Below are 10465 nucleotides of genomic sequence, written 5' to 3'. Positions count from 1 at the left end.
TATTCTTTTCACTGATTTGCTGTTCCCTTCGCATTTGCCCCTCCTCCCTAGTCCAGGAGCCTACAGTGCAACTTCCTATTGTCTGAAGACCAGACACATATAAATCGCAATTTGAATGACAAGGGGAATTTTATTTTTATAGGATTTTATGCTTCCTTCAATAGAAATTGATGTGCTTTTATGCATTTTGTTTCACAACTTGTTTGAATTTATATTGGAATCTGCTTTCCGATTAAGTCTATTTGACTAGGCAAAGTCCCATCTGCATTCATTTTCACTCAGTATACGTAAGGAATGTGATCTCACATATTCTTTAAAAAATTGTTTTTCATAGTCTCTGAAGCTTATATGGGGAGAGGGGTCCACTTTTTTTCTTTCTTCAGACGTAAGTCTCCTTATTCTCTTTTTAATTCCCGTAAAAAGTCGAGTGACATTCTTCAAAGAAGATATACAAATGGCTAATAGGCACATGAACAGATGTTCAACATCACTAATCATTAGAGAAATGCAAATCAAAAGCACAATGAGATACCACTTCGCACCCAAAAGGATAGCTATTATTTTTTTAAAAAATATAGAAAATAACATGTTAGCAAAGATGTAGAGAGGTTGGAAACTGCATTGCTGGTGGGAATGTCAAATGGAGCAGGTGCTGTGGAAAACTATATGGTGGTCCTTCAAGAAAAATTAAGCCTGGAATAACCACGTGATCCAACAAGTCTATTTTTAGGATTTTTCTACCCAAAAGAGTGGGAAACGGAGACATCTGTACATACAATGTACATACAATGTACATTTGTACATCAATGTTCATAGTGGAATTACTTGAAATAGCCAAAGATGGAAGCAACCAAGTGTCCATTGGCAAATGTGTAGATAAAGAACATAGGGTTCACGCATACAATGGAATATGTTATTTAGCCTGAATGTTGTTATTCAGACTTAACAAGAAGGAATGTCTGACACACGCTACGACATGGATGAACCCTGGCAGACACTGTGCTAAGTGGCAAAAGCCAGACACAAAAAGGCAAATCCTATGTGATCAACTTGTAGGTGGCTCCTAGGGTAGTAAAATTGATACAGACAGAAAATAGATTCTACATGTAAATACTCTTTTTAGTTGATTTCTAAATCATCTCCATGTCCTTCTGTTTGCTTTTTTGTCAAATTCAGTTAGCATTATCTCATTTTTGTCATTACTGCTGGTCACGAGACATGCTCCAAAGATGGAGACTGGACCCCAGTCCCGGAAGGACTCATGACAGCTGGGGCCTTGGGGAGGGGGGACGGAGAGTCCTTGTATGATGTGGTATGGAGTTTCAGTTCGGTCAGATGTGCAAGTTCTGGAGATGGATGGCGGTGATGCTTTTACAACCACATGAATGTATTTAATGCCACAGAGCTGTGCACTTAAAAATGACTAAAATGATATATGTTATGTTAATGTTATGCATATTTTGCTGCAGCTTAAAAAATGAAAATAAGTCAAACTAGTTAGTACTATAGTATTAGTAGTATTACTACTAAATTTTAGTATTTAGTAGTATTTAGTAATATTACTACTAAATACTATTAATATTTAGTATTGGTATTTAGTATTAGTATTTGCATTACTACTAAATACTATTAGTAGTATTACTACTAAACTTTAGTATTACTACTAAAACTTACATGCTTTTCCCCAATGTTACTTTTTCCTCACTTTGAGGGATTTTCTCTCGTTTCCCCGCCTTTGATCCAACTCCCTCGCTCCGCCTTCATCCTGCTTGCACTCCTCTCCATCGTCCTCATTTACAAGACTCTCTTTAATGACAGATTCAAACACGATCAATGATCCCCCGAAGGTATTTGAGCCGATATGATAGCTCTCCCTGGTGTATTTTCATTTTAAGCCTTCAGTTGAGAATGTCAGGTGGTGTTTCCTGTTGAGGAATACCTTCAGGAGACCCTAACATCTCCAAGCTTCGGGCACCTGTGCCCCCACAGAAGACTGATGTTCTGGTGGCAGATTCAGTCGAGAAGGTAGAAGTCATTGTAGGTATTTGGAGCAAAGAGGGATTTCATATGGGGAGTAAAGTTTCCAAGTTGTTGGAAGGGAAGGAGTGAAAGTGGGGGGTGGGAGGAGTCACATGCCCCTGGGGCCCAGCACTGCAGTCGGCCCCCCAGCCTCACGGCGCCCCCTGGGCCCACAGGCCTTGCCCCCCTACGGCCTCCATCCTGCCTGTGGGACCCCGCTGCTGCTAGGGCCGCCTCTACCATTGTTCTTAGACTCCTGCCATGCAAGCTGGAGCCAAAAATAGGATCCCTGCTCTCATGCCTGTGTCTCGCATGGGTGGCATCTGAACTGGAACCACGCCGGCAGGGGGTTCTGAGAGCCACAGTTCGCAGGTTTCTAGCCCTTGTGATTTGGGGAGCTTAGAAAGGTAGGTCCTGAGAACCGCAGGCACGCCCCAGCACGGACGTGGCATTGTGAGTCCTGAGCACCTTCACATGCCCGGCTGAGCCCTGCGTGAGGAGGGGCCTCGGGCTCCTGGGCCCTGAGATCGTAGGTGGGGACAGCAACAGCCATCTGGAAGCCCCTCAGGAAGCCAAGCCATGCTTCAAACCTCCCATCAACAAGTCTGTGAGGTAGGTTTCCTCACTTCCATTCTACAGATGAAGAAACTGGAGGCGGGGTGGGAGGGAAGGAGAGGGGGGCTACAGGTACGCAGCCAGTGAATGGGGGAGGTAGGGTTCAAACCCAGGTGGCAGCAACTCCTCTCACAACTAACTCTGGGAGCTTCCATTTCCATCTCCCAGGCTTGCTGGGCTTTGATGAGAGGCTGGAAGCGTCTATTCCTTAGCCTCGGGCCTGAGGCCTTCCCCTCTCTCCGGGTCCTGTGGAGAGCATGCGTGGAGTGGTCTCCTCAGCGCTGAAACCCCCCACGGGCTCTGCCCAGGGCGCGGGCTGCTCGCTCCATGCCTCCTGATCTGGCAAATGGACCTAGATCTGGACCAAAGAGGGAGGTCAGAAGAGTTGAAGTTGTTTCCTCCACTGGGTAACTTAGCCCTCTTCCCCCTGCACTAGTTTCCAATGGCTGCTGTAATCGATTGCCCCAATCATGGTGGCTTAAAACCGATAGAAATGGATTGTCTCACGGTTCTGGAGGCCCGGAGTCTGCAATCAAGGTGGCAGCAGGACCACGCGCCCTCCGGAAGCTCTAGGGGAGAATCCTTCCTTGCCTCATCCAGGTATGGAGGGTCCAGGCCTTCCTTTGCTTAAAGCCATGTGACTCCAATCTCTACCACCACCTCTCATGAACTTCTCTTCTGCATGACTCTTTAATCTCCCTTGGCCTCACTCTTGTGATGGCCTCATTCTGTGATGTCCCCCAGATGACCGGGGACAGTGATCTCCTCATCTCAAGATCCTTAACTTAGCCGTGTCCACAAAGACCCTTTTCCCAAATAAGGTAAGATGCACATGTTCCGGGGATTGGGATGTGGCCATATGTTTGAGGACACTGTTCAGCCCACTCTACCCGTCCCAAGGGAGGAAGGAAAAGCAAAGAGATATTTGCTCAGATCTGAGCCCTTCTCCTTCATTCTGTAGCATCTTTCTTCCAGTACCTCCAGCCAGTACATGGAAAAAAATCAGAAATCTTGATGCACACACTAAACAGGTGGATATTTCCAGTTGCAGCTCTGTAGTCCTCTCTGGTTGGGCACAGTTAATAGATTCGATCAGGCCTTATTTCCAGTTCGGGCCAAACAACACCCCCATCAGCTCCATTGTCAAAAATTCGCCCATGGTCCTCACCTCAAAGAGACTATTCATATTAGGCTCCCCCCTTTCTGATACTCTGGCCTACAAAAAAACAAAAACAACAAACAAACAAACACAAGAGAGCCTTTTACAGCTAATTTATTCTTCTCTGGTTTCTTTTTCCTGGACTTTTATTTCATCAAAAACTTCTTCAGTACTCCGTGATTTCTGAATTGTGTCACATAAATCCAAGCTTTCTGTTTCTTTCATCCCAGATTGCCCTGCCTTGCCCACCACCCCCAACATTCACCACATTTGCACTTTGCCCTGGTTTCCCGGGCTGTCATGAATAAAAGCATAAAACACAAGCGTCAGACAGCTCGGTGATATGCTGCTGGCCCAGAAGAGAGGAGGTGATTGCTCTTAAATCTCACACAGAAATTGGTGGGATGGGGGTGGGGTGGGGGTGGGGGTCTCCACCCTGACTCTCTGAAAGCTCAGTGGAAAGATGAGCAGCAGGCCCAGCTCTCCGCTGTCACCACCTGGAGCAAAGGACAGGAGGCGGTCGGTCTACCTCTCCCTATGTGGGGTTGATTCCATGTGCAACAAGACCTTCCGGTTCTCACAGGTTGGCTCCCAAGCTGAAGTAGGGGTTCTTTGCTCTGTTCACCCTTTGGTAGATGTTGCCCTTCACTCTCCACTGGGGAGCTGGTCTTCTGATTCTCGTCCAGTCTTTGACCACCATTTGAAGAGCTTCCATTCGTGTAGCACTTCTAATTTTACAGAACTTGGCAACAGATTATTTGATCCTGACAACAAGCCAGTGGAGCAGTTAGCGGGATATTGCTGCTCTCGCTTTACAGATTAAGAGACTGTGGCTATGTGACCTGTACCAGGTCACCAACCTCTAAATGGCAAAGTGACCTGTAAGTGGGACCCCAGCACAGGAAGTCTGGTTATGAATGCAGTTTGCTTTCTGCTCCTGGCCTTTTCTTCTTACTCTTTTTTCTCTTTCTCTTTTTCCTTTCCCTCTTTCTTTTTTCATCTTCTCTATGCCCTCTGACTCAGTTCTCTACTATTCATCTTCTTCTCTATCGTGATTATTTCTGCCATTTTCCTAGACCTGAGTTTCTTTCTTTCTTTTTTTTTTTTTTAATATTTTACTTATTTATTCATGAGAGACACATAGAGAGAGGCAGAGACATAGGCAGAGGGCTTCCCACAGGGAGCTTGATGTGGAACTCAATCCCAGGATCCTGGGATCTCGCCCTGAGCGAGATGCTCAACCACTGAGCCACCCAGGTGTCCCTAGACCTGAGTTTCTATACTGTATGATATATATATTTACATATAGATGTGTCTATATATGTATATATATTTACATGTAAATATATATAAATATATATAAAATACATAAAAATATATAAAGCTCAGTGGAAAGATGAGCAGCAGGCTCAGCTCTCCGCTGTTGCCACCTGGAGCAAAGGACAGGAGGTGGTCGGTCTACCTCTCCCTATGTGGGGTTGATTCCATGTGCAACAAGATCTGGTTCTCACAGATTGGCTCCCAAGCTGAAGTAGGGGTTCTATTTACATGTAAATATATGTATATATATAGAGAGAGAGAGAGACAGAAAATATATATATATATATAGAGACAGAGACAGAAAAGGAGAGAGAGTAACTAATGATCTGACACTTGATTGGTAGTCAGGAGACATTTTCTTTCTCTTTTTCAATAGTGTGGACACATGGCTGAGAGTGCACACTTTGCCCCCCATTCACCTGTGTCATCCTTATCATAGAGCTGTTGGGTTTGATTTAACAGGAGACCCTGGCTGTGCATCTGTGACTATGAGCCGTGGCCAAATGAGAAGAGCCTCATAGATGCGGCTGGAGTGATTAATAGCAGCCTGTCTCCAGAGCTCTGAGAGCGGTGAGTGAGACGCATCGCCCTGATTCCACTTCTAATTCTGCATTGTCATGGGCGTCTGTTTGGCCAAGTGGAGGCCCTGTGTCCACAGCACAGCATCTGGTGCGAGCCCTGGATTTCCTGGGTCACCAAGACAGATTCTTCGAGTGGAAAAGAAAAACATACGGGGTAGTGGTATTTATCCAGAGAAGGGTGTGCACGCAGGGTGCATGTCCAGCCCGACTTGCATCCCCAGCTGATCTCCTCGCTGGACAGAGCGTGAGCCACAGGGTGCGGGAGAGCCATGCCTGTGCAGGGTTTGCCCCCCATTCCTGCAGTGCCATTATCTTGTGCTTTCCCAGTGAGAAATTCATCACTGGGACAGCAGGCCTGTGCGTGGGAGAGCCGAGATAGGACTCGTTTTCAGACGTTCCAGTTACTGACCTTTACCCATCTTCTGCGAATGAGCTAGTGTTATTTTGCAAAGCCGGGTACTTACCTGCTTCGCTCCTGCAGATCTCTAACTGCCCCAGCATAAGGAGGCTTAGACAGAAAAAAATCTTGGGCTGGGTCATCGTTACTGACTGAAGTTAGGATTTTCTTCCCCCACTTACACGTCCTGAACATTGTTGTCAGGCTGGAAATAAATCTCGAGGCAGAGCATCCCCTGATTCCATTCAAGGGGGACACAACAGTGACTATGTCTCATTCTTTCCCGAGCCAGTTGCCAGTTTCTTACACACGATTTCCGGGGCTGCGACGGGCCAGGAAGCAGGAAGCTGGGGTCCCCGTCTGCTGGGCCAGTGTCCCTGATCTCAGCCTCCCTCTGCAGTTGGAGAAAACCCACGGTTCCTATTTGAAATTGGATAGCTGGATGATGTTTTTCTTGGCTCCAACTCTAAAGGCTGGTGCCCAGAGCCAATCCTTGGCAAGAGTGACAAGTATGAAGTTTGTTTTTCCCTCAGACACTCCCAGCATCCTTCTTCCTCCTCTTTGCTCCTGTTCCTTTCCAAGTGCCCAGGACTTTGTTCCTGTTGTACCTCATCCACATGTGGAGTCTGAAAGGATCTGAGGCACAGTTTCTGCATGTGCAGAGCAGAGCCTCATGACTTCAAAGTGTGGGCAAGTCTCCCACATTGTTAACTTGCGTGTTCTGGCTCAGCAGCTCTTGAGTGGGCTCCGAGGTTCTGCACGTCTAACAAGCTCCCCGTGACGCCAACGGGGCTGGTCCGTGGACCACACTTTGAGTACGCGTGGGAACAAACCTCCAGTCTCCCTCCCGTGTTTCTTCCTTACCCTGACACGACGATCACACTGACAATGCTTCTGACACCAGTTGTGTGGGTTTTCCCCACACCACTAAGCAGTTCTGCGATGCCAGCTGGTGTCCTACAGTTTAGCTCAATTCTGATGCTGTCTACCTGAAGATGGTGTTGTGTCCCCCAGGCTAGGAGCTCAGGCCCACGAGACTGTCCCCTCTCCCCACTTGAGATGGCAATCACAAGTAGTGGGTTCCCGGGTTAGCCACAAGTTCTGTCCAACTTGACTACAGACTGGAGATTCCCATGACCTCCTCCCCTTTGGATTCAACACTCTGCTAGAACAGCTCACAGAACTCAAGGAAACACTTACTTAAGTTTTCCACTTTATTAAAGGATTGCTAAAGGATATGAATGAACAGCCAGATGAAGAGATACAGAAGGTGAAGTCTGGGAACTTCTGGAGTGCAGGAGCTTCTGTCTCTGGGAAGCTGGGGGTGTATCACCCTCCTGGTACATAGATGTGTTCACCCACTTGGAAGCTCTCTGAACCCCATGCTTTTGGGTTTTTATGGAGGCTTCATTACATAGACATGATCAGTTATTAACCCCATTTCCAGCCATCCCCCTTTCTGAAGAATGGAGGATGGGGCTGAAAATCCCAAGCTTCTAATCACACCTTGATCTCTGCTGACCAGCCCCCATCCAGGAGCCACCCAGAGTCACCTCACTAGAACAAGAGATGCTCCTCATGCTCTTGTTGCTTAGGGATTTTTTTTTTTAAAGATTTTATTTATTTATTCATGATAGTCACACAGAGAGAGAGAGAGAGGCAGAGACACAGGCAGAGGGAGAAGCAGGCTCCATGCACCGGGAGCCCGATGTGGGATTCGATCCCGGGTCTCCAGGATCGCGCCCTGGGCCAAAGGCAGGCGCCAAACCTCTGCGCCACCCAGGGATCCCTGCTTAGGGATTTATAAGGGTTTTGGGAGCTCCTGTCAGGAACTGGGGGCAGATATATATATTTCTTATAATTCTACAAGGAGCAAAGTCTTAAACCAATCCTAAGAGAAGAGAACAGGAATGGAAAAGTTTTCTCCTTTCCTTTCTGGTTTAGGGAAGTGTGTGTGTGTGTGTGTGTGTGCACGCAGTTCTCGTATTTCCTGGTCATTAGGTAAATCTTTGTGTTCTCTTTAGATCCTGTACAGTAATTGGTTTGCTTGATCAGAATTTTAAAATTAATTGCTCAGGTCGGTTCTCATTGATTTATACCCACGATGAATTTTTACCTTCAGAAATTTTTCTCAGAATCCTGATCTCTGCTTTTGGTAAACATCAATCAAATTTAAATTAAGTTCCTTACAAATTTTGTTTCTCCTGTGTGTTCTAGGGGCAGGAGCGGGTAGGGAGCAGTCCAGAGATGGGGCCAGAGAAGATGGCCCAGCTGATGTCTACGTCTTACCCACCACTGTGAGTCAACGTGTCCATTAACTGCCAGGTTAATGATTTGTCTGAGAAACAAAAGAGCCTCAAGATGGGAACTCATCTTAGAGGGCAGAACCCAGCCGATAAGCCAGACCCAGAACCAGAACCTTAATTCTCAGTAATACAGATGAGTCCTCATCCCAGCCTTTTACTGACTCAGTATTCAAGTCATTGGAGAGAGAAGACTGTGAGCAAACATAAAAAGCTGTTTTCATGAATTATTCTCTAAGAGATTAACTTGCTTAGGGACCCCTTCCCAGAATGGAATGCATAAAGGAGGAAGTCAACCTCAGGATCTCCGAGGGGATCCCCGCCGTCCTAGCAGGGGTACCCCGGAGGTGGAGCAGTGCCTGCGGTGGGCGGTGGAAGTGCCCGGCAGAGGCAGTGACAATGCCTGTGCGGGTTAGGAGTACCCTGCCTGGAGCCCAGGAGGGCAGCAAGGGCAGGAGAGAGGGGAACAGAGTGGAGACAACACAATGGACTCATTGGGGAGATGAGCGATTTCAGTCTTGATCATATGAGAGAAACTCTCTGGAGCCTTCCAAGAATATTGGGAGAAGTGCCGGTGAACAGGGATTTGGCTGGAGGCCAAGGCTCTGCCCAACAGGAACAAAAGTCCAAGGGCCACTAACCAAATTTATTCAAAACCCCACATGTTTCTGCCTCCACTGTGCCAACTATAAAACCAGAACCTAAGACATGATGAGTGGTTGCGGTCTCCACTCATGCTTTTGTCAGAGCAACTCTGTTCTTGTCTGTTCTTTTTTTATGGGGCATTCTGGTATGATTTCATTTGAAAAGAGAGTTCCTAAGCTCAAATCCCTGAACAGGGTGCTTTCCAAGGGCCCAGCCAGCATTAGGACCCTACAGCTCTTCATCTATGAATAAGAAAGGAACAGTGGATGCTGTGATGAGGACTTCTGTGGAGCCAAGGCCAGACCAGGGGAGGTTGTGGTCAGAAGAGATTCCCCAGAGTCTGAGCCATTCTTAGCTTAATGGCTCTACGTGTTGACAAAGTCCAATTCCCTGTAGGTCCGAAGCCATCCAGGACAGTTGTGGCAGTGTTTAGGGCTGGGGGAAGATCCTAGGGATAGGAGCTGAAATCCCTGGAGAAAATGAGGGTGGGCAAAGCCCCAGACCTCATAGGCTATTTTAAACCAAGAATTAAAAGCTCTTGTTAGGGATCCCTGGGTGGCGCAGCGGTTTGGCGCCTGCCTTTGGCCCAGGGCATGATCCTGGAGACCTGGGATCGAGTCCCACATCGGGCTCCCAGTGCATGGAGCCTGCTTCTCCCTCTGCCTGTGTCTCTGCCTCTCTCCCTCTCTGTGTGACTATCATAAATAAATAAAAATTTTAAAAAAATATTAAAAAAAAAAGCTCTTGTTAGGATGGGGGAAGAGGGTAATAGGGTAAGGGGCATAAAGGAGGGCACGTGATGTAATGAGCTTTGGGTGTTATATACAATGAATGAATCACTGAATGCTACCTTTGAAACTAATAATAACACTATATATTAATTAACTGAATTAAAAAAAAAAAAAAAGCTCTTGCTCACATTCCTAACTTTGCAGTGTTCAAATTCAGGCCTCATTGCCAGCTGGCCTCAGAAGCTCTGAATGTCCCCAGGGAAGGAGACCATTTCTAAATTAACAAGGATCCAAATCAGAGACCTTATTCCACCATGATTGAAATGTCCCGAGTAATAGGATTTTGGATAAATTAGTTATTCATCATGGAAGAGGTATTATAGATAAATACCATACCTCATTGCTATTCCAAGCTGTCCACCAGTCATCTCCTTTAAGGAGAGAAATAGAAGAATTAACGTGGTTCTGAACAGTGATCTGCCTAATGATTTCAAGGTTTTTATCTGGAGAGGATTTCAATAAACTAAAAGAAGTGGAAGCCAAAAAAAAAAAAAAAAAAAAACCAAAAAAGTGTGTGAAGGGCTTGTATAATTGCTGAAAGGTTGGTTCTCTAGGGCTAGAAATCAACGAAAAGGGTGAATGTTATGGAAAGATTTTTAAGTAGTTATTCAGGAGAAACTAAATAGAAAATCAAT

The 10465-nt window shown here is 46.3% G+C and overlaps 1 long non-coding RNA gene across 1 annotated transcript; it reads left to right on the top strand.

The window, feature by feature from the left end:
* The first annotated feature begins 1622 nt into the window (after nt 1-1622).
* Nucleotides 1623-9733, top strand: LOC140625242 (uncharacterized). The gene is made up of 4 exons (XR_012024606.1): nt 1623-2631; nt 3071-3234; nt 5576-5683; nt 8309-9733. It is a non-coding gene; the product is annotated as an uncharacterized lncRNA (long non-coding RNA).
* Nucleotides 9734-10465: the final 732 nt, after the last annotated feature.

The sequence above is a fragment of the Canis lupus genome, chromosome 35 (genome assembly GCF_048164855.1).
Source record: "Canis lupus baileyi chromosome 35, mCanLup2.hap1, whole genome shotgun sequence".
Lineage (NCBI taxonomy): Eukaryota > Metazoa > Chordata > Mammalia > Carnivora > Canidae > Canis > Canis lupus.
This window is presented reverse-complemented; position numbering and strand designations above follow the sequence as displayed.